Here is a 25,515-nt window from a genome sequence, read left to right on the forward strand (position 1 = left end):
AAAATCATATTTTTTTTATTATTTTTTTTTCTAAAGTCTCCCTGAAAAAAAAAAAAAAAAAACAACCAAAAAAAACAGTGGGAGATTAATATTGGCCTTTCTGCTTGTGTGCCAGTCTTGACTCCTGGGTGCGTCATCTCTCAGTCAGTGGGCCATAGAACGCCTATTTTTGGTTTTATTTGTTTTCTAAATTCTCCCTGAAAAAATCATTTTATTTTATTTGGTTTCTAAATTCTTCCTGATAAAATCATATTTTTTTTATTATTTTTTTTTCTAAAGTCTCCCTGAAAAAAAAAAAAAAAAAAACAACCAAAAAAAACAGTGGGAGATTAATATTGGCCTTTCTGCTTGTGTGCCAGTCTTGACTCCTGGGTGTGCCATCTCTCTCTCTCTCTCTCTCCAATTGTGGTCCATAGAAAGCCTACATTTTTTTTCCTTGATTTGGGTTCCAAAATCTACCAGAGAAAATAACTCCATCAATCATTGGTAGAAAAATATTGGCCTCTGGGCTTGTGTGCCACTCCTGATTCCTGTGTGCGTCATCTCTCACTCAGTGGCCCATAGAAAGCATATAGTTTGTTACATTTGTTTTCTAAATTCTCCCTGCAAAAATCTATTTTTTTTTTTTTGGGGGGTTTCTAAAGTGTTCCTGAAAAAAATAAAAATAAAAAAAAAATAATAGTGTGACATTAATATTAACATTTGTGCTTCAGTGACAGTCCTGCGTGTGGGGCATCTCTCTAATTTGCAGCCACCAAAAAAAGAGTGTGTAACATTGGGCCTGATTTTCGCTGTGGTCTCACCAACCTGTAAAGGGGTAGCTAAATCATACAGAAGTTATAGCTCACCGTGTAAGTTGTGTGACTGCAACAAATAACGTTAGTTTGGTTACGTTTTTAAAACAATGAGGAAGTCTAGTGGAAGAGGTCGTGGCCGGGGGCGTTCATTGTCAGCTGGTAATGAGGGTAGTGGTAGTGGTGGAGCATCAGGTGGTCGTGGGGGAAAAAATATTGCACCTAAGTCTGGAGCTGTGGAGCCAGGTTCGTCGTCCGGCTACACAAGGCCTCGAACGCTCCCTTTTCTGGGATTAGGAAAACCGCTTTTAAAGCCGGAGCAGCAAGAGCAAGTTTTGGCTTATCTTGCTGACTCAGCCTCTAGCTCTTTTGCCTCATCTCGTGAAACTGGTAAAAGTAAAAGCAGCGCGTCGTTAGTGGATGTTCACGGTCAGGGACAAGTCACTTCCTTGTCCTCTTCAGCAAAAACAACAACAGAGAAGAATGCAGCAGGCGACACAACGGGTTACTCCATGGAGCTCTTTACACATACCGTCCCTGGCTTAGAAAGTGAAGCAGTTAACAGTCCATGCCCATTACAAATTGAATCTGACATGGAGTGCACTGACGCACAGCCACAGCCAGACTACTATGCTGGTCCTTTGACTCAGACCACAACATTGCCCTCGCAGGGTGCTGATCAAGAATCAGACCCTGATGAGACTATGTTGCCCCATCACGAACGCTATACCACCGAACGACACGGTGACACAGACGAAGTTGCGCAGGAGGTACAAGAAGAGTTATTAGATGACCCAGTTCTTGACCCCGATTGGCAGCCATTGGGGGAACAGGGTGCAGGCGGCAGCAGTTCTGAAGCAGAGGAGGAGGAGGGGCCGCAGCAGGCATCAACATCGCCACAGGTTCCATCTGCCGGGCCCGTATCTTGCCCAAAACGCGTGGCAAAGCCAAAACCTGGTGGAGGACAGCGTGGCCATCCGGTTAAAGCTCAGTCTGCAATGCCTGAAAAGGTATCCGATGCTAGAAAGAGTGCAGTCTGGCATTTTTTTAAACAACATCCAATTGATCAGCGCAAAGTCATCTGTCAAAAATGTTCTACTTCCTTAAGCAGAGGTCAGAATCTGAAAAGTCTCAATACTAGTTGCATGCATAGACATTTAACCACCATGCATTTGAAAGCTTGGACTAACTACCAAACGTCCCTTAAGGTTGTTGCACCCTCGGCCAATGAAGCTAGTCATCAACGCAACATCCCTTCCGGCAGTGTAGGACCACCATTTAGCGCACCACCTGCTGTATCTGTGCAGGTATCTTTGCCAGGCCAAAGCAGTCAGGGTCAGGGAATCACCAGTTTCGTAGTAGGAAACACTGCATCTAGGGCACCGGCGGCAACAATACCATCTCCCACCGTCTCTCAGTCTGCCATGTCCACCGGCACCCCCGCTAGTTCCACGATCTCCAGCTCTCCAGTCCAGCTCACCCTACATGAGACTATGGTTAGAAAAAGGAAATACTTAGCCTCGCATCCGCGTACACAGGGTTTGAACGCCCACATAGCTAGACTAATCTCGTTAGAGATGATGCCCTACCGGTTAGTTGAAAGCGAAGCTTTCAAAGACCTGATGGACTACGCTGTACCACGCTACGAGCTACCCAGTCGACACTTTTTTTCCAGAAAAGCCATCCCAGCCCTCCACCAGCATGTTAAAGAGCGCATCGTCCATGCACTCAGGCAATCTGTGAGCACAAAGGTGCACCTGACAACAGATGCATGGACCAGTAGGCATGGCCAGGGACGTTACGTGTCCATCACGGCACACTGGGTAAATGTGGTGGATTCAGGGTCCACAGGGGACAGCAAGTTTGGGACAGTTCTGCCTAGCCCACGGTCTAGTAAACAGTTGTCTGTAGCCGTTCGCACCCCCTCCTCCTCCTCCTCCTCGTCCTCCTGCAGAAGCAAGAGCTCGTCCACAGACCGCAGTCGCACAAACACTCCATCCGCACCTGCCACTGTTGCACACCAGGTCTCCCATTATGGGGCAGCTACTGGCATACGTCAGCAGGCTGTATTGGCTATGAAGTGTTTGGGCGACAATAGACACACCGCGGAAGTTCTGTCCGAGTTCTTGCAGCAAGAAACGCAGTCGTGGCTGGGCACTGTAGATCTTGAGGCAGGCAAGGTAGTGAGTGATAACGGAAGGAATTTCATGGCTGCCATCTCCCTTTCCCAACTGAAACACATTCCTTGCCTGGCTCACACCTTAAACCTGGTGGTGCAGTGCTTCCTGAAAAGTTATCCGGGGTTATCCGACCTGCTCCTCAAAGTGCGTGGACTTTGCGCACATATCCGCCGTTCGCCTGTACACTCCAGCCGTATGCAGACCTATCAGCGTTCTTTGAACCTTCCCCAGCATCGCCTAATCATAGACGTTGCAACAAGGTGGAACTCAACACTGCACATGCTTCAGAGACTGTGCGAACAGAGGCGGGCTGTTATGTTTTTGTGGGAGGATACACATACACGGGCAGGCAGTAGGATGGCAGACATGGAGTTGTCAGGTGTGCAGTGGTCGAAGATTCAAGACATGTGTCAAGTCCTTCAGTGTTTTGAGGAATGCACACGGCTGGTTAGTGCAGACAACGCCATAATAAGCATGAGCATCCCCCTAATGCGTCTGCTGATGCAAAGTTTGACGCACATAAAGGATCAGGCGTCTGCACCAGAGGAAGAGGAAAGCCTTGATGACAGTCAGCGATTGTCTGGTCAGGGCAGTGTACATGACGAGGTACCGGGCGAAGAGGAGGTGGAGGATGAGGAGGATGATGGGGATGAGTATATTTTTAATGAGGAAGCTTTCCCGGGGGCACGGGAAATTGGTGGCGTGGCAAGGCCGGGTTCTGGTTTTTTGAGGGACACAAGTGACGTAGATTTGCCTGCAACTGCCCCTCAACCAAGCACAACCGCAGATTTGACAACGGGAACTTTGGCCCACATGGCGGATTATGCCTTGCGTATCCTCAAAAGGGACACACGCATTACAAAAATGATGAACGATGACGATTACTGGTTGGCCTGCCTCCTTGATCCTCGCTATAAAGGCAAATTGCAAAATATTATGCCACATGAGAACTTGGAACTAATATTAGCAACAAAACAATCAACTCTTGTTGACCGTTTGCTTCTGGCATTCCCTGCACACAGCGCCCGTGATCGTTCTCACACGAGCTCCAGGGGCCAGCAGACCAGAGGTGTTAGAGGGGCAGAAATCAGAAGTGGCGTTGGACAGAGGGGTTTTCTGACCAGGTTGTGGAGTGATTTTTCTATGACCGCAGACAGGACAGGTACTGCAGCATCAATTCAAAGTGACAGGAGACAACATTTGTCCAGTATGGTTACAAACTATTTTTCATCCCTTATCGACGTTCTCCCTCAACCGTCATTCCCATTTGATTACTGGGCATCCAAATTAGACACCTGGCCAGAATTGGCAGAATATGCATTGCAGGAGCTTGCTTGCCCGGCAGCTAGTGTCCTATCAGAAAGAGTATTCAGTGCTGCAGGTTCAATACTAACAGAAAAAAGGACTCGTCTGGCTACCCAAAATGTAGATGATCTAACCTTCATTAAAATGAACCACAACTGGATTTCAAAATCTTTTGCCCCACCCTGCCCGGCTGACACCTAGCTTTCCTATGAAAAGGTCTTGCCTGTGGACTATTCTGAATGACTTTTCCAATCTCGTAATTTTCTTCACCTGATTGTCCAGCATACGACATGTTTCCACCTCACGAAATGGCCAAACTCCCCACACGGGGCCGTGCTATCGCCACTTTGCGCTTGGACCCTTGAGAGTGCTGTTTGTCTGAAGAGGTGGGTGTGGCCGCTTTTGGTCGACGGCACTGCCACTGGGTCCCTCATAGTACAATAAAGTGTCTCTGGCGGTGGTGGTGCGCACCCAACGTCAGACACACCGTTGTAATATGAGGGGCCCTGTGCCTGTACCGCCGGCCACAAGACAGTTCCCCCCCCCAGCTCAAACAGTGCTGTACCACTAGCAAAATTATCTCTCACAGCTTCACCAATGTGTAGTCTAGCCGCTGACATCCTTCAATGCCTGGCACTGACAATACCATTGTTTTGACATTTTTGTTATGTTAGGCCTTCGAAGCCTGTCTGCGGTCCCTTCTTTCTACAACTACTACACTGACCAGGCCACTGCTGGCCGTGTTACCCTGGAACCAATTTAAAAGTGCCTACAGTCAGCCCAATTTTGTTATGTTAGGCCTTCGAAGACTGTCTGCCGTCACTCCTTCCACTAGACTTCCACTGACCATACACTGCTGCCCATGTACCCCTGGAACCAATTTAAAGTGCCTACAGCCAGCCCAATTTTGTTATGTTAGGCCTTCGAAGCCTGTCTGCGGTCACTCCTTCCACTAGACTTCCACTGACCAGACCACTGCTGCCCGTGTACCCCTGGAACCAATTTAAAATTGCCTACAGCCAGCCCAAGTTTGTTATGTTAGGCCTTCGATGCCTGTCTGCGGTCACTCCTTCCACTAGGCCTCCACTGACCACACCACTGCTGCCCGTGTACCCCTGGAACCAATTTAAAATTGCCTACAGCCAGCCCAATTTTTTTATTTTAGGCCTTCGATGCCTGTCTGCGGTCCATTCTTTCAACTACTACTACACTGACCAGGTCACTGCTGCCCGTGTACCCCTGGAACCAATTTAAAATTGCCTACAGCCATGTGTTATTATTTTAGGCCTTCGATGCCTGTCTGCGGTCACTCCTTCCACTAGACTTCCACTGACCAGACCACTGCTGCCCGTGTACCCCTGGAACCAATTTAAAATTGCCTACAGCCAGCCCAAGTTTGTTATGTTAGGCCTTCGATGCCTGTCTGCGGTCACTCCTTCCACTAGGCCTCCACTGACCACACCACTGCTGCCCGTGTACCCCTGGAACCAATTTAAAATTGCCTACAGCCAGCCCAATTTTTTTATTTTAGGCCTTCGATGCCTGTCTGCGGTCCATTCTTTCAACTACTACTACACTGACCAGGTCACTGCTGCCCGTGTACCCCTGGAACCAATTTAAAATTGCCTACAGCCAGCCCAATTTTTTTATTTTAGGCCTTCGATGCCTGTCTGCGGTCCATTCTTTCAACTACTACTACACTGACCAGGTCACTGCTGCCCGTGTACCCCTGGAACCAATTTAAAATTGCCTACAGCCATGTGTTATTATTTTAGGCCTTCGATGCCTGTCTGCGGTCACTCCTTCCACTAGGCCTCCACTGACCACACCACTGCTGTCCGTGTACCCCTGGAACCAATTTAAAATTGCCTACAGCCATGTGTTATTATTTTAGGCCTTCGATGCCTGTCTGCGGTCACTCCTTCCACTAGGCCTCCACTGACCACACCACTGCTGTCCGTGTACCCCTGGAACCAATTTAAAATTGCCTACAGCCATGTGTTATTATTTTAGGCCTTCGATGCCTGTCTGCGGTCCATTCTTTCAACTACTACTACACTGACCAGGGCACTGCTGGCCGTGTACCCCTGGAACCAACATCAGAAAATATAAAAATAAGTATTTTGCTTATAAAAAAGAAAATACTGGTGAGATATCAAATGCAGACATTTTAACATTAAAAACAAACACACAACTCTAATCTGGTACAGTACTAAAAATGGCCACCAGCTACAATTACTTTCTCCTGCAAGTAGTTAACTGAAAGTTTTTTTAAATTGAAAACACACATATGGCATCCACCGAGTGTTGTCCTGTCGCGTCTTCTTTATATTATTGCCGAGAAGATGCAAAATAATGAAAATAATAAAATCATTAATTACCAAAATAATAGAGAAAGTCAACACCACATTGCAAATAAACATTCATTCCAAATAAAGAAGCAGGGCGCGTCCGAGGGTGAGTATATACCTAATAAGAATATAATCACCCTCGGACGCGCAATGCTTATTTCCAACAGCCTTCCTTCCTAAGAATCAGCCCTTCCGTCGTGTAGAGAGACGTTGTGTTACACTCCAAGGTGTTCCCCAGGTTGCCTTTCCTGAGCTTCGATCTTCCGGCTCTCGTTTAGTAGTTCTTGGAAACTACTCTGCATTAGGCCTTCAAATTGGGTATGGGGTGTAGAGAGATGGTGTGTTCCACTCCAAGGTGTTCCCCAGGTTGCCTTTCCTGAGCTTCGATCTTCCGGCTCTCGTTTAGTAGTTGTTGGAAACTACGCTGCATTAGGCCTTCAAATTGGGTATGGGGTGTAGCGAGAGGGTGTGTTACACTCCAAGGTGTTCCCCAGGTTGCCTTTCCTGAGCTTCGATCTTCCGGCTCTCGTTTAGTAGTTCTTGGAAACTACACTGCATTAGGCCTTCAAATTGGGTATGGGGTGTAGAGAGAGGGTGTGTTACACTCCAAGGTGTTCCCCAGGTTGCCTTTCCTGAGCTTCGATCTTCCGGCTCTCGTTTAGTAGTTGTTGGAAACTACGCTGCATTAGGCCTTCAAATTGGGTATGGGGTGTAGCGAGAGGGTGTGTTACACTCCAAGGTGTTCCCCAGGTTGCCTTTCCTGAGCTTCGATCTTCCGGCTCTCGTTTAGTAGTTCTTGGAAACTACACTGCATTAGGCCTTCAAATTGGGTATGGGGTGTAGAGAGAGGGTGTGTTACACTCTAAGGTGTTCCCCAGGTTTCCTTGCCATTGCTTCGGTCTTCCGACTCTCGTTTAGTAGTTGTAGAAAAGTACACTGCATTAGGCCATACAAAATGGGTATGGGGTGGAGAGAGATGGTGTGTTACACTCCAAGGTGTTCCCCAGGTTGCCTTTCCTGAGCTTCTATCTTCAGGCTCTCATTAAATTGTGGTTAAATGGAACAACTGCATTTGGCGTACTAGTTGGTTTGGGGCCTACTATCGGTGTCTGCCACTCCTTGCTGTTCTCCTCCACTGAACAAAGCTGTGCCGCCTGTTTACTACGGTTGCCAATTTTGAACTGCATTTCGACTACTTACTGATTTGGCCCTACTCTCTGTGTCAGCCTCTCATTCCAGTTGTCCTCCACTGCAATGCCCCCTGGTTATTCCTGTGTTACCAATTTTGAACTGCATTTAGCCCACTTTCTTCTTTGGGCCTATATCTGTGTTTCCACTTCATCGTGCCCATTGCCCAGCCAGTGATAGATGAGTCTGCTGGTACATTGACCCATAACGCAACATTCCCCGTGCACGCTACACAACAACATTGTGACCCTGCTGAAAGTCAGGTTGCTCTTCCCGCATACCATACCACCTTACACGGGGACAAAGAGGAAGGTGCAGATGAAAGTGCAGGTTCCTTCATCAGGTGGGGGGAGGAATACTAGTTGGCGACGTCACTGGCACAGGGCCTCTCATAGTACGCAAAAGTGTTGCTGCCGGTGGGAGGCGCCCCCGCCGTGCAAACACACCGCTGTACTTTGAGGGGCCCTGTGCCAGTGCCAATGCCAACGAGTGGGCCCCCCCTGCTTGCTCAGGTTCACAGCACTTGCAAAGTTGAAATACTTACCTCTCCCTGCTCCACTGCCGTGACGTGGTCCAGATTTCCTGGGCCCACTAATTACTTGAACCAGCCCTACCCCCCACAACTTTAGCCAAATGACCCCCAATTTCAAATGCCTTCCAATTATTATAAGGTAAATTACGCTTGACAAGCTTCATTAAGAAGAATGGATGGTTTTGACATTAAAATGGCCACTCTAGGTGTTTTCCTGGCCCCCACTCACTGCCGACTATGCTGCCCCATTGACTTGCATTGGGTTTCGTGTTTCGGTCGATCCCGACTTTACGTCATAATCGGCCGATTTCACTCGACCCGACTTTGGACATAGTCGGGTTTCGCAAAACCCGGCTCGACTCTAAAAAGGTCAAGGTCGCTCAACTCTAGTAACTACCTAAGGCCGCTCGCGGTCTCCGCTGTGTACTGTGCGGTATATTCGATATCAGTGAGGACAGGACACACCCGGCTCTTACCTCCAGTCCTATTACCGGGCTTCGCCGCAGGACACGTAATTTCAGCGCTTCCACCTCTCACTACAGGAGGCAGAGGTGTCTGCCGTCTCCTAGCAACCAGCAGCCTTGTCTGTACAGTGAGGGTCGGGGCCATGCTCCTGGCTGCACTGATTTCTGTGGGTGCGGTGCCTTATGGGATTTGAGGACAGCAGCAGGAAGTCCCAACTGGTGATTATTTATATAGATACAGTATATTATATATAGTATTAAGGTATCCTACTGCCCCACATATAGTATGATGTCCCCACAGCCCCACATATATAGTACATATAGTGCGATGGCCCTAATTCCCACCATAAAAATAGTACGATGGCACCAGTTGCCTATATATATAGTATAATAGCCCCAGTTCTCCATATTAAAAATAATGAAGTTTATACTCACCTCATCCTGGTTCCCATCACTGTAGCCTCCATTTTCTCTTCCGGTCCGCAGAGCGGCATTAGGCAATAATGTCATTGCGCCGCCTGCATGAGCACACTGAAGTCTCAGGAAGCTATGGTCTGCAGCTTATGAGACAGACCAGGGTTTCAACTAGCAATTTGGGGGCCCCAAACTGGCAAAATTTGCAGGTTCCCTTGAGACTTCGCCCAGGTTCCAAACCAGCTCCGTCTCCACCTTCCTACTGCCCACTCTTGGAAAAGCTCAACTTTTCCACCACATCCTCACCGATCAGATATTAACAGCTCCCATCAAAGACCAAATCATATTCATAAACAGCAGCTTTTGTTCTGGCCAAAATAATTTTTAAGCTGACACCACGACATGGTAGACTTTCGGCCAGGCCCTACTCTAAACTATTAAAAATAAATATATTTTTACATATTTTTCTTTAAGGTAATGAGTCACATACATTTACATTTTTTTAAACAACCATTAATACCACATACAAGGGACTAATATCGTCACACCATGACAAGACCACATATTATCACCACATAGTGACCGAATAATACCACATACAAGGAACAAATACCGCCACACCATAGCCAGACCATGTATTACCACCACATAATGACCGAATAATACCACATACAAGGACCAAATAGCGCCCCACCATGACCAGACCACATTTTAACATCACATAGTGAATGAATACTACAATACTGATTATTAATTTAAAAAAACCCCACAATACTAAGTGCCATTTTATACAGGAATTCTATATGTACTGTCAGTGTACAGGTAATACAGTGATCACCAGTGACATTATACACAGGAGCTCTGTACATAGCGTCAGTGTACAGGTAATACAGGGATCACCGGTGACATTATACACAGGAGCTCTGTATATAGTGTCAGTGTATAGGTACTACAGTGATCACCAGTGACATTATACACAGGAGCTCTGTATATAGTGTCAGTGTACAGGTAATACAGGGATCACCAGTGACATACACAGGAGCTCTGTATATAGTGTCAGTGTACAGGTAATGCATTGACCACCAAAGACATTATACACAGGAGCTCTGTATATAGTGTCAGTGTATGGGTTATACAGTGATCACCTGTGACATTATACACAGGAGCTCTGTATATAGTGTCAGTGTACAGGTAATACAGTGACCACCAGTGACATTATACACAGGAGCTCTGTATATGGTGTATAGTGTACAGGTAATACAGGGATCACCAGTGACATTATACACAGGAGCTCTGTATAAAGAGTAATTGTACAGGTAATACAGTGATCACCACGGCCAGTGACATTATACACAGGAGCTCTGTATATAGTATACAGTGTATAGTGTCAGTGTACAGGTAACACACTGACTCACCAGTGACGTCTCTAGCTGAACTTCTTCATCTTTGCTTTTCTTTCTCATCCAGCACAGACCGCCATCACTTCTTCCAGCCAGGACTCGTCTCTGCATAAAATACACAGCTACCTAGAACACCGCTTCGAGAGCACATTCCCCACTTTTTCCCTTTCTTCTACACTACACATCTGTATACAGAGGTGCACCCACAATCAAGATATAATTGGTTATTTTGCAACCTCATAACTTGCAAGCTTGCGAGCAGGGCCCTCATTCCTTTTGGTATCTGTTGCTCTACAGTATGTGTTTATTGTTATGCTTAATATCCATTGTCTATACAAGTTCCCTCTAAAATGTAAAGTGTTGCAGAATATGTTGGCCCTATAGAAATAAAATTATTATTATTAACACACCATTCCAAATATAAATTATAATCTACCACTGTGCACCCACTAACTCTAAATAGCCACTTTCCCCATTTAATATATAAATTAGCACCTGTACTTTTTCCCCCAATTCATTACCAGTCACTTCATCCTCAACGCCCCCCACTATGGACAGTACAGACCAAAAGTTTGGACACACCTTCTCATTTAAAGATTTTTCTGTATTTTCATCACTATGAAAATTGCACATTCACACTGAAGGCATCAAAACTATGAATTAACATATGTGGAATTATATACTTAACAAAAAAGTGTGAAACAATTGAAAATATGTCTTATATTCTAGGTTTTTCAAAGTAGCCACCTTTTGCTTTGATGTCTGCTTTGCACCCTCTTGGCATTCTCTTGATGAGCTTCAAGAGGTAGTCACCGGGAATGGTTTTCAATTCACAGGTGTGCCCTGTCAGGTTTAATAAGTGGGATTTCTTGCCTTATAAATGGGGTTGGGACCATCAGTTGTGTTGTACAGAAGTCTGGTGGATACACAGCTGATAGTCCAACTAAATAGACTGTTAGAATTTGTATTATGGCAAGAAAAAAGCAGCTAAGCAAAGAGAAACGAGTGGCCATCATGACTTTAAGAAATGAAGGTCAGTCAGTCCGAAAGATTGGGCAAACTTTGAAAGTGTCCCCAAGTGCAGTGGCAAAAACCATCAAGCGCTACAAAGAAACTGGCTCACATGAGGACCGCCCCAGAAAAGGAAGACCAAGAGTCACCTCTGCTTCTGAGGATAAGTTTATCCGAGTCACCAACCTCAGAAATCGCAGGTTAACAGCAGCTCAGATTAGAGACCAGGTCAATGCCACACAGAGTTCTAGCAGAAGACACATCTCTACAACAACTGTTAAGAGGACACTTTGTGCACCATGCCTTCATGGTACAATAGCTGCTAGGAAACCACTGCTAAGGACAGGCAACAAGCAGAAGAGACTTTTTTGGGCTAAAGAACACAAGGAATAGACATTAGACCAGTGGAAATCTGTGCTTTGGTCTGATGAGTCCAAATTTGATATCTTTGGTTCCAACCACCGTGTCTTTGTGCGACGCAGAAAAGGTGAACGGATGGACTCTACATGCCTGGTTCCCACTGTGAAGCATGGAGGAGGAGGTGTGATGGTGTGGGGTTGCTTTGCTGGTGACACTGTTGGGGATTTATTCAAAATTGAAGGCATACTGAACCAGCATGGCTACCACAGCATCTTGCAGTGGCATGCTACTCCATCCGGTTTGCATTTAGTTGGACCATCATTTATTTTTCAACAGGACAATGACCCAAACGCACCTCCAGGCTGTGTAAGGGCTATTTGACCAAGAAGGAGAGTGATGGGGTGCTATGCCAGATGACCTAGCATCCAAAGTCACCAGACCTTAACCCAATTGAGATGGTTTGGGATGAGCTGGATCTCAGAGTGAAGGCAAAAGGGCCAACAAGTGCTAATCTCTGGGAACTCCTTCAAGATTGCTGGAAGACCATTCCTTGTAACTACCTCTTGAAGCTCATCAAGAGAATGCCAAGAGTGTGCAAAGCAGTCATCAAAGCAAAAGGTGGCTACTTTTTAGAACCTAGAATATAAGACATAATTTCAGTTGTTTCACACTTTTTTGTTAAATATATAATTCCACATGTGTTCATTCATAGTGTTGATGCCTTCAGTGTGAATGTACAATTTTCATAGTCATGAAAATACAGACAAATCTTTAAATGAGAAGGTGTGTCCAAACTTTTGGTCTGAACTGTATATATATATATATTTATTTATATTTAATACAGCACTAGATAGCAGAAAGGCCGGTAACTCAATTGCCGGCTTTTGCTACCTCCTTCCCAAACCTGACAGCATATGAGACACGGTTTACATACAGTAAACCATTTCATATCCCTTATATTTTTACATATTCCTAACTACTAATGTTGGTAGAGTGTGTGTGCAAAATTTTGGGGCTCTAGCTGTTAAAATAAAGGGTTAAATCATGGAAAAAAATGTTGTAAGCTCCCGTGCAAATTTTCTCAGTCAGAGTGGGAAAGCCAGTGACTGAGGGCAGATATTAATAGCCTAGAGAGGTTATTGGGCCCCCCCCCTGGCTAAAAACGTCTTCCCCCAGCCACCCCAGAAAAGACAAATCTGTAAAGATGCGCCTATTCTGGCACTTAGCCTCTCTCTTCCCACTCCCGTGTAGCGGTGGGATATGGGGTAATAAAGGAATAATGCCACCTTGCTAATGTAAGGTGACATTAAGCCTGGTTAATAATGGAGAGGTGTCAATAAGACACCTCTCCATTATTAATCCAATAGTAGTAAATGGTAAAAAATACACACACACACATTAGGAAAAAAGTATTTTATTGAAATAAATACACAGGGTGTTCTAATAGTTTATTATACTCTCAATCCAAATGACGACCCTCATTCTGTAAAAAAGGAAAAATAAAAAAACAACAATATCCCATACCTTTCCGCCGTTACAGTCATGTCCCACACTGTAAATCCATCTGAAAGGATTAAATATTTTTACAAGCAGGAGATCTGCTAATGCAGCCGCCCCTGCCTGTAAAAACTGTGGAATGAATGGAAAGCATGGGAACGTAGCTAACTAGACTTGCGCTGCTGCGCCCCCTGCTGGCATAACCTCATATGAACTCGAACGTGAGAAAATATTCAGAAAAATTCCCATGCTACATTTCATATGAGGTTATGCCAGCAGGGGGCGCAGCACCGCAAGTCTAGGTAGCAGAATTGACATGCTGTGGAATAAACAATGCTACGTTTCCGCACATTTTTTTCCGCAGCATGTGCACTGCGGATTTTGTTTTACATAGGTTTACATGGTACCGTAAACTCATGGAAAACTGCTGCAAATCTGCAGCGGCCAATCCACTGCGGATCCGCAGCAAAATCCAAAAGTGTGCACTTACCCTAAGGCTCGGTGCACATTTATCCTGCGCTCTACGCTGAGTGCTTACATCGGGGTTTCAGTGTAAATCTCTGAAATATGTGATTCAGATGGAAACCCTGGTGGAAGAGTCCCTATAATGAGGCAGATGGAGACATTGTGGACGCCCATCTTTTTAGGCATGCACAAAAGAGCTGTCAACCACAGTTTTGGGCACCTCTTAAAAGATGGATACCGCTGGTCAGAAGCCAAACAGAGTATACAATAACTCTGCTGTCCCTTTAGATGAAACCCACAAGGGATCCATTCACTAAATCACATATTTTGTAGATTTAGATGGAAACCTCAATGTAAGTGCTCAGTATAGGGCACAGGATAAATGTGAACTGATTCAAAATATCATGTACACCAAAATGCCACTAATAAAAGCTTCTACTCAATGAACAAAAAACAAATCCTCACTCAGGTCCATCACCTGTTAACATAAATATAGGGGCTTCCATTTTACTGGTAGCACAATGGCTCTGGAAAAGTGAAATGGCTCCCCTCAAAAGAAATCCTGCTACATCTGTGTTCCTAAACCCAAATACCACCTCCTTCTGTGCCCAACAGTGTGCCTAAACCACAGTTAACATCCACATGTTTGGCATTAACGTAGTGAGCAGAGCCCATGAGTGCTGTCTCCAGAGGGACAAGCTGTGCACAATGTATGGGCAAAATAATGAATGGACCCTACAATGGTAGATTTGCATTTTCACTCAGCAACTTCAATCGCTGCTTGTTTGTGTGAAATGCCAAGAGTCAAAATTGTCACTACACCTGTAAATAAATTTCCAGAGTGGTGTATTTTCCAAATTGAGGCCAGTTCTGACAGGCTTCTGCTTTTCTGGTACTCAAGGGCTCAGTATATGAAGTCTGCAAGCTATTCTACGAAAATTCCTTCTCCAAGAGTTAGTGCTCCCTCCCTCCAGAATCTAGACGTGTGGCCAGACAGTACTTTACAGCCAGATATGGGGTATCCCCATGTTCACGAGAAATTGTTACACATTATACTGTAATTTTTACGTATTTCCCCTTGGACTAAAACACATGATACTGGTAAAAATCCGCAGTGCACATGCTGCTGAAAAAAATGCGCGGAATTGCAGAGTTGTTTATTCCGCAGCATGTCAATTATTTGTGCGGATTCCGCAGCGGTTTACACCTGCTCCTCAATAGGAATCTGAAGGTGTAAAACCGCAGGTGTAATCTGCACAAAAACCGCTGTAATTCCGCGGCAATTCCACGGTAAATCCGTAGTGATTAACAAAATCAGTGCGGAAAAATCCGCACAGCATTCCGCACCGTGGGCACATAGCCTAAAGGGAACCTTTCACGTTGGATAACGCTATTTACCTGCATATATAGGGTTAATGTGTTATAGGGCCGCTGTACTGAAACTGTGGTTTCGAGGAGAAAATCAACTTTATTCCTCCCGAGAGCTGCCAGCTTTCAGCCATACAGGCATGCTGGTGCAGCTACTGTCACCGGTCACAGCTCTGTGAAGCCAGCTGTCAATGACAGCATTTCAGCCGCTGCTTGCAGTGCTGTGAGCAGTGTAACCGCACTTGCACACCAGTAATGCTGGAAGCCGCCGGTTGTCAGGATAAATAAAGTTCATTTTCTCTGGAGCTTTTTGTATGCTGGACAGGCATTATTCTAATGCTATTTACAGTGGAAAAAATAAGTATTTTATACACTGTTGATTTTGCAAGTTTTCCCACCTAGAAAGAAAGGAGAAGTTTGTAATTTTATTATAGGTACACTTCAACTTCCATAAAATCACATTATATGATATTTGCATAATTCATTAACATTTTATTGCATGAAATAAGCATTTGATGCAATATAAAACCAGAACTTACTATTTGGTTCAGAAATCTTTCTTTGCAATTACACAATTACAGAGGTCAGACGATTCCTCTAGTTCTTGACCAAGTTTGCGCACACTGAAGTAGGGATTTTGGCCCACTCCGACATACAGATGTTCTCCAGATCTTTCCAGTTTTGGAAGTGCCACTGGGCATTATTAAGTTTCAGCTCCCTCCAAAGATTTTTTATTGGGTTCAGGTCTGGAGACTGGCTAGGCCACTACAGGACCTTGATGTGCTTCTTATGGAGCAAGTCTTTAGTTGCCCTGGCTGTGCGTTTCAGATCATTGTCATGCTGGAAGACCCAGCCACCACCCATCTTACTGAGGAAAGTAGATTGTCCTGCCCCCTTGCACCTGCAATGTATAATGTTTCCCCCATCGTGTTTCATGGTTGGCATGGTGTTCTTGGGATTGTACTCATCCTTATTCTTCCTCCAAACATGGCGAGCGTAGTTGATACCTAAAAGTTCTATTTTAGTCTCATCTGACCACATGACCTTCTCCCATACCTCTTTTGGATCATCCAGATAGTCATTGGTGAACTTCAAAAGAGCCTGGACATGTGCTAGTGTGGGCAGGAAACCTTGCATGCCACGCAGTATTTTAATCCTTGACGGCGTAGTCTTTTACAAAAGATAATGTTTGAGACTGTGGTCCCAGCTCTTTTCAGGTCATTGACCAGGTCCTCTCATGCAGTTCTGGGGAGATTCCTAACCTTTATCAGAATCATCCTTACCCCACAAAGCGAGAACTTGCAGGAAGCCCCAGACTGATAAAGATTGACAGTCATCTTGTGTTTCTTCCATTTTCTAATAATTGTGCCAACAATTGTGGCCTTGTCACCAAGCTGCTTGCCTATTATCCAGTAGCCCATCCCAGCCTTGTGCAGGTTTACAATTTTGTCCCTGGTGTCCTTAGACAGCTCTTTGGTCTTGGCCATGGTGGAGAGGTTGGAGTGTGATTGAGTGTGTGGACAGGTGTCTTTTATACAGATAGAAAGTTCAAACAGGTGCAATTAATACAGGCAATGAGTGCAGAGTAGGAGGGCTTCTTAAAGAAAAACTAATAGGTCTGTGAAAATCAGAGTTCTTGTCGGTTGGTAGGTGATCAAATACCATACTTATGTTATGCAATAAAATGCAGGATCAGGACGTACTTTGTGAGTGGAGTTAATGCGTGATTTGTACGGCCCCCCGAAGCATGGTATAAATATCCAAATATCCCTTGGCAGAAAAAGGTTCACCACTGCTGCCTTAAAGAAAATGCATACAACATATAGCACATGCACTTTATTTCTTTCCACTTGATATACTTTAAAGGGAACCTGTTATGCGCAAAGCCACTATTTACCTGCAGCTATATGGTTTATCTACAGGTAAATGGCGTTAAAATTCTGGCTGGGCGCCTTAATAAAGAGTAAGGTTATCAGTAAGAAATGAAGTGATATCCTCGTGTGAGCCGTTCGCTGTCAGTCATAGCGGTATACATGGAGGGATTACGGCCCTGGTGCAGCCTGTATGTGCGGAGCAAGCTGTCAATCAAAGTTCCAGGGTGTGCTTGCAGTATAGTGAGTGATTTCTGTAATTTGGATTGTAAGCCCCAATGGGGACTCTGATGATGTCAATGAATATGATGGAGTTATATAAGTGAGTAAAATAAACAGCTCTGTGCACAACCCTATGGCAGAAAGAGAGCAGCTACATTTATTTCCTCCCAGTACCCTTGCTTTCGGTAAGGCAGCCGGACAGCATGTTAATGCTATTTACCCACAGATTAACCCCATATATGCATACCTTTAACACATTTATTTCACTTGTATTTTGAGATATTTCAATTGGCCATTATGGCACGTGCACTTTATTTATTCATTTGTCACATATTATGTTATCTATACATGAATTATTACTTATTTTTCTTTCTTGATGTGCAGTACATACTGGCATCATAGTGGTTAATATTAATCCATCTAGATATATCCATACTTTTATATTACTATTTTCTTTTTGCGATACCACCATCATTACTTTTTTTGTAGGGTTTATTTGTTGATGTTCCTCCATTTGTCCCTGTTGATGTAATTGATATTTTTTTTAATGTTGTGTCTAATAGAGATTAATGAGCTCTTACACTGCTGCGTATGGTCTCTGTTTATTTATGTGCTTGTGTTTCTAGTTTGCACCCATCATTTTATTCACTATTTATGTGCATTATTGATTTTTTAATATTCTTTCCAAATCAACCCGTCTCGCCTACATGTACGCTCATATGCCCGGCTCTTTTGCATTGTCTCCTGTGAATATTTGTCGGTGTGTCATGCCTTGAGACTTTCGATTATTAGGCGTGCCTGACTTGTTCAGTGATTACATGTATATTTTAAAAAGATTTATGATTTCTCCAGGAAGAAAAGCCAAATGATTTGACTTTTCTTCCTGGAGAACTCCCCCCCTTTTTTTAGGAGTATCTTGGGAGATTTGCAAAGGATAAATATGAGCCAGAAATAAAGATAAATGCTACCGAAAATGCCAATAAAAAAAAAAAATGTGTCCAAACATTTCTTGGTCGGAGACTAAAGTCTTTAAAAAATAGAATTTGTTGATGAAAATTTGATGAAATTGGCTAAAAGGGATTTATGACCGTTTGAGAGAGATTTCAAGGACTTAAAGGTCGTTTCTGTTTGTTATGTAAACATTTGCTGTATGCGAGTGCGAAATATGCGGCATCAGGGAAAATATCTGCCTTTCCTGTCATTCCTGTAAATTACCAGGAGTTCAGGTATTTGCACTTTAATAATGTTCCTTGGCTGGCGAGATTAATGAGACGTGAGGTCGAGAGATCTGATTGGCTCTCGCCCTGTCTATTTCTTGACGTTCTTTCTCGCTGTGTGGAGCTCACAGGCTGTGACAGTGACAGAGAGCGCATGGTGCGTGAGCACCTCTTGTGTGAGTGCAGGCAGCTCTGCGGTGATCACATACGCCTAGCACAATGCCTAGGAATAACTACTATTAATAATGATAATGTCTTCTTTTCAGGTTTCCTTTATGTTGTGATGTGCAGGATCTATATACCCGTCTCTGCCTGGAAGTGTATCCTGAGTGACTGTAACCAGCCCTCAACATCGCACACATAATTCAAATCCAGCTGGATCCTTCTTCCCCACCTGTCACTAGACACCACAGGTATGTACAATTCTCTATACAATATGCGTGTGCAAGCGTAGATGTAGCAGAGCTGAATTTGTCATTACATATATATATATATACGTTGGGTGCTGCAATATTTAGCGTTAAATAATCTACGTGAGAATCACAATGCATTGTGCCAAATGACAAACTCAGCTCTGCTATAAATTCACCGTATATCCTAGTATCTCATTGAAGTGCATGCATTATTTTCTGAGATTTTTCTCTGAATACCTGATATTTCAATTGCATTTATGTGACATTATGATAAGACTTTTAATTCTGTACTTTTTAAGCTACCATCACACACAGGTTTGTAGCATTTTTCATGCTCGTAAAAAAAAGGCATGCATTTCATTGTTTTCTTTTTAAAGCTTTTTCGGTGGTGCTCTTTTTGGTCACACACCACTGATTGTGTTTTTTTTTTTTACCATAGACAGAATTCTATAGGAAAATACTAGAAAAAGTCCTACCTAGATCATGCACAAATCACACAAATTGACAAAAATTTTAAGCATTTCAGAAAATAGCAGCCAGAAAAGGATTACATGATCTGTGGCAGGTTTCCCCATAATGCCTTAATGTCGCTCTCCTTCCATCAAAGTTTTTATCCGTTTAATATATTGCAATCATCACATCATATGGCATTGTGCACTTTCTCATTTTGCCTTTCTACCCGGTTAATTCTTCTGTTTCTATTAGGTCTATGACATCACATGATTAAAAATTGACTAGCTGGATTCTTCTAAGCTCTGTGTAGAAACAGGAGGTCAATTTTCTCTGCACAAATCACGAATCAATGCAAAAGTCTATGGCAGTGGGGAAGAGGGAGCAGCTGGGTCAGAAGTTGAATAGGGGAATGAGCCATACAGGGACAAGAGACTTACTGTTTCTACAAAGAGATGAGATAAAAGAATAACTGGGCAGAAAGGCAAAATGAGCAATTGTTAGTACAGAATGCTATATAATATGATGATTCATTAGCACAAAAATGTCCAGAATACTGATAGAACTGGCACTTCAAAACAATTATATAACCACTATTCTGATAACCATCATCGACAGAAACATGAAGAGATCCAGAATATGAAAAATATTCAATTTTTATTAATAATGAGGGGAGATTAAAAAAACTGAAAATAGCTCACACTGAGAGACCCCACCAAGTCAATTTACATAATTAATCATAACTTGTAACCCCGTATATCAGCCTGTAAGCAAGAGTATAGCAATCACAATGTATCACAGTATCACAATGCAACCCAATTGGCACAAACAGTCCCCTAATGCTATATGTGCATAAAGAAACTTAACAGTGAAGGGGGAATAAGGATGCAGCCAAAGAAAATAGGGTATTTACAATATAAGCTACCTGTAGACCAAAAGAGTGGCAACTCCCCACCCCGACGCTCGTTTCACCGCTGGCTTCTTCCTGGGGCGCATCCTTTCTCCCCATCACTGTTAAGTTTCTTTATGCACATATAATGGTAGGAGACTGTTTGTGCCAACTGGGTTGCATTGTGAGTATACTCTTGCTTACAGGATGATATACCAGGTTATAAGTTATGATTATATAAATTGATTTGGTTGCGTCTCTCAGTGTGAGACATTTTCTCTTTTTTTAAATCTCTTCTTGTTTGTGATGTCATTTTTTAACTCATCATTAATAAAAATATTTTACATATTCTGGATCTCTTCATGTTTCTGTTGATGATGGTCATCAGAATGGTGGTTATATAATATGATGAATGCAATATATTAAGGGGATAAAAACTTTTATCTGAGTACTTCTTTAAAGCTATCAAATCACTTGCTATAGCCCAGCCAACCAGAAGGTACTATCATAGCCTGTATAAAAGCAGAAGCAGGGAAGGTAGTAACAATTATATGGTGAATCTGGATAGTGAGTGGCTATAACAGCTTATCAATAAAGATAATGAGAGAAATACATAAAACACTGAATAAACTATACAGATGAGTCCCAATTCTGGCACTGGTGTTGTAAACATCAGTTTTGATGAACAGTACTGCTGGAATAAAATGTTTAATATTTTAAGCAGTATCGTTTCTCCTTGCGGAGAGTGAAATGTTAAGCATTTTTCCACCAACATAGAAGAGGATTCTTTACTGTTAGGGCAGTGAGAATCTGGAATTGCTTGCCTGAGGAGGTGGTGATGGCGAACTCAGTCGAGGGGTTCAAGAGAGGCCTGGATGTCTTCCTGGAGCAGAACAATATTGTATCATACAATTAGGTTCTGTAGAAGGACGTAGATCTGGGGATTTATTATGATGGAATATAGGCTGAACTGGATGGACAAATGTCTTTTTTCGGCCTTACTAACTATGTTACTATGTTACTATGTTACTATGTCGAGATGAGGAGAATTAAAGCTGCAATGCTCCTCTGGGAAATATGCAAATTGTCTCTTCAGAGGAAGAGGACTAGAACTCTAGTGCCACCAATTGGAAGTAGCAATCCTAACAGTCAATGTCGACCCTTTAAAGAGCCTTGTCACATGACTTGGGATAAAAGCCAAACCAGAATCTCAATTTGCAGACACTGTGTTTCAGGTTACTGCCCCTCGTCAGTGCAAAGTGGAGATCTGGTTTGGCTGAGTGAGAGGCATCTGACTGGGATCCAAGAAGTATTGTTTCTTCTTGCGGCAGATGAGCTTTAATGGGGATAAATGTAAGGTCATGCACTTGGGCAGAAGTAATACGATGTATAACTATGTGCTTAATGCTAAAACACTGGGCAAAACCGTCAATGAAAAAGACCTGGGTGTATGGGTGGATGACAAACTCACATTTAGTGGCCAGTGTCAGGCAACTTCTACAAAGGCAAATAAAATAATGGGATGCATTAAAAGAGGCATAGATGCTCATGAGGAGAACAATATTTTACCTCTATACAAGTCACTAGTTCGACCACACTTAGAATACTGTGTACAGTTCTGGTCTCCGGTGTATAAGAAAGACATAGCTGAACTAGAGCGGGTGCAGAGAAGAGCGACCAAGGTTATTAGAGGACTGGGGGGTCTGCAATACCAAGATAGGTTATTACACTTGGGGCTATTTAGTTTGGAAAAACGAAGGCTAAGTGGTGATCTTATTTTAATGTATAAATATATGAGAGGACAGTACAAAGACCTTTCTGATGATATTCTTAATCATAGACTTGAGACAGGGACAAGGGGGCATCCTCTACATCTGGAGGAAAGAAGGTTTAAGCATAATAACAGATGCGGATTCTTTCCTGTAAGAGCAGTGAGACTATGGAACTCTCTGCCGTATGATGTTGTAATGAGTGATTCATTACTTAAATTTAAGAGGGGACTGGATGCCTTTCTTGAAAAGTATAATGTTACAGGATATATATACTAGAGTTCTTGTTAGGGTGTTGATCAATGGAATTAGTCTGATTGCCGTTTGTGGAGTCGGGAAGGAATTTTTTCCCTAATGTGCAGCTTACTCTTGCCACATGTTTTTTTGCCTTCCTCTGGATCAACTTGTTGGGGCATGTTAGGTTAGTTCTAGTACTCTTCCTCTCTGAAGTAATATTTCAAGAGGTGCATACCAGTTGTAAGGTTCACCAAATTCATTAAAGGGTGTTACCACTATGCATACAACCCCTTCTGAATCTCAAAGTTTCCTCCAGTAAAATATTAACACTTAGAGCGCAGTCAGACTTGAGCGTGACAGCTGCATAGAAATACTTGCGGTCACGCTCAAGTCAAGAGAGCCAACGACCAGAGTACTGCGATGCGACCGTCATCCATATTATACGGTCATCTGACTTCACCCTTTTAGTCACCTCCAGTGCGGGTTTTGTTCCAGCTGTGTCACACTGACTCTTATGAGGATTGCGTGACATTGCTATACCATCACTGTGTCCAGTCAGCGGTGGCTTCACTCTCCCTTCCTTCAGCCAAATCAAAACATCCGGAGGATGTGAGAGAGCAGCAGCTCTCATTTCCTCCAAATGTCAATTATGTCCCTAGGAGAAGAGAGTGAAGCCAGTGCTGATCACCAGGAGAACTAGTGTTGAAACTGCTTGAAACAGGAATTCAGAAGGAGTTGTCCAAGCAGTGGATGACTCCAGGGGCTGGAGTACATTGCTGAGTAAATGAATGCCACTATATTGGTGTGAATTTTGAGTTATTACAGTGCACCTCATTACATCCTTGCTCTGCCCATTTTGACATTGCTAGCCTGGATTCATGAAAAACACCAAAAAGGCCATAATGTGTGACAGCACTGCAGTAAAGAAGATAAGTTAAGTGAGGCAAAACCATCAATGAAAAAGACCTGGGTGTATGGGTGATCTTATTTTAATGTATAAATATGAGGGGGACAGTACAAAGACCTCCCTTTTCATATTGTCCCTTCACACTGTGTCCCCCTATACTGTCCAGTCTTTACAGGGTGTCCCCACCTCAAAATGTCCCCCCATACTGTCCCCTCATACTATTTTCTCCTCATTAAAGCTCGCTTGTATCTTCAGCTTCAACACTTACCTGCCCACTGCTTTCCTCCAGCAAACAAACGTCAGTAAACGCACTTACCTCTGCCACACATAGTCACTCAGTTCTGACACACAATCACTCAGATCAGCCACATATACACTCAGTTTCCTCTACTCCACATTCACTCAACTCTGCCACACATATATTTACTCATCTCCACTTCATATACACTCAATGTGGTCTGCTATACACTCTCTCATTTCTGCTACACACTCTCGTAACTCTGCCATACACTTACTCACACACACTCACTCACCACTTGCCTATATCCTGTGTAATAGAGTGCAGGGTAGAGTATGTCACCACGGAACAGACAGACCAACTGTTGAGGGGGGTTTATTAACAGGGGCAATATTCTCCTCGCAGGGAAAAAACAGTAGAATATAAACGGATAAAATAACGGTGCAAAATACGTATATGGGAAGCAGTATAAGTTCCCAGACAGTCAAACAGTATAACAGTAATAAACGGAATTTCTGGGGAAAACACTTCTCAGTCTGATGAGGACTTGCTTGTAGGGTCGTCTTCTCCAATGTAGGCGCCGAGAAACAGCGGCACTTGTCGTCCCTCTGTTATCCGTGGGCTGTGTAGTCTCTAGGAAACCGCAAACTGGGGTTTAATGGGTTACAGTGGTAAGCAGAGGGGATGCTAGGCAAACGGGGTCCCCTGTGCTCTGAGTCTTTTGCTTCAACAGTGCAGCCTATCCTAGGAGAACAATGCTCAGTCTATTTTTGGGTCTCCCAACAGGAATCAGGGGCTCTGCACTAATACCGTGTGTACTAGGGGCCACTGTCTCTGCACGGGTCACTGTCTCTGCACGGGTCACTGTCTCTGCACGGGCGTCAGGGCGCACCTCTCCAGCCACAGCAGAGTCCGCTTTCACATACTCACAAGATGCAGTCTTTCTGGACAATCTCCCTGTCTCATTCCTCCGACCGGGAGCTCTCTCTCTTCCCCGGAGCGCTGTTGCGTGATGTTCTGTCTGCTGTATCTGCTGCTCTCTCCGCTGTGCCCGCTGCTCTCTCTGCTGCATGCGCTGCTCTGTGCCCAGTACACGCTCCTCTATCCCTGGAACGCACACCCTTTCTCTCCCTCAGCTTGGCTTCCTTCCTGTCCCGGTCTCTAAGTCTGCCCCCAGAGAAACCTGCTGCACAGCTAAGTGGTTCCAGGCACGGAGCAGAGAAGGTAACCCCCTTACACCTGCATTCCTTCCCCTTATGCTCTGCCAGTCATGTGACCGGAGACTATCACATGACACCAAAGGACCTGGCAGGACCTTTAGTCTCTTTATAGACTGAGCGGTGGAGGAAGTATATGTCGGCTCCCTTTTCCATCATTATATTTGGCTTCATCTGTGCCCTTAACACACAAATGCAGTAAAACGTAGGAATAGCTCAGAACTCTGCATGAGACAAGATGCTAATCTCTCCCCATGGCAGAGGAATACAGCCCCCTGCTGATTGTATTGGGGGCAAATGCCCCACCAGTCTCCTTAGTTTTGCCCCTGTGCAAAACTGCGGCTGTTTGTTTTTCAGCATATAAGTTCATTTACTTCTATATGCAGTAGTTTAAAAAAATGTATCTGCATATTTTAATTCTTTTGTGAACTAGTTTTTATTGGTAGAGACAGGAAAACTTATAACTCTTAGACATTTTGAAACATACTGCTATACATACAATGTCAGGTTGCACGGTACTTGTGCTACTGTGAGCAGCCTGGGTGGCTTAAACATGCTACTATGCCTGTAGCGTCTCTTGACTTGTCTCCCATAGAGCACATTTGGGATATCATTGGTCGACAATTGCAAAGGTAGCTGCCAGCAGTGGATCTTGATGATTTATGTACCTAAGTGCCTTCAGTGTGGCGGAACATTCCTCAGATATCCATGAATAACCTCATAACTGTTGCGGACATAGACATAAGAGGGTCCTTG

General features: G+C 43.9%; 1 protein-coding gene across 4 annotated transcripts in view; it reads left to right on the top strand.

Moving 5' to 3' along the window:
* The window catches only part of LOC138670861 (glycoprotein-N-acetylgalactosamine 3-beta-galactosyltransferase 1-like), a 100,345-nt gene that overhangs the window by 22,858 nt on the left and 51,972 nt on the right, over positions 1-25,515 (top strand). For 2 of the 4 annotated variants that reach the window (XM_069758592.1, XM_069758594.1), the window contains exons 1-2: positions 18,746-18,815; positions 18,906-19,052. The gene's annotated coding sequence lies outside the window, so the exon portion shown is untranslated. Of the gene's footprint in view, positions 1-18,745; positions 18,816-18,905; positions 19,053-25,515 lie in introns of those variants that run through there. The other 2 variants (XM_069758593.1, XM_069758591.1) reach the window with 1 other exon arrangement.

Source organism: Ranitomeya imitator, chromosome 3 (assembly GCF_032444005.1).
Source record: "Ranitomeya imitator isolate aRanImi1 chromosome 3, aRanImi1.pri, whole genome shotgun sequence".
NCBI lineage: Eukaryota > Metazoa > Chordata > Amphibia > Anura > Dendrobatidae > Ranitomeya > Ranitomeya imitator.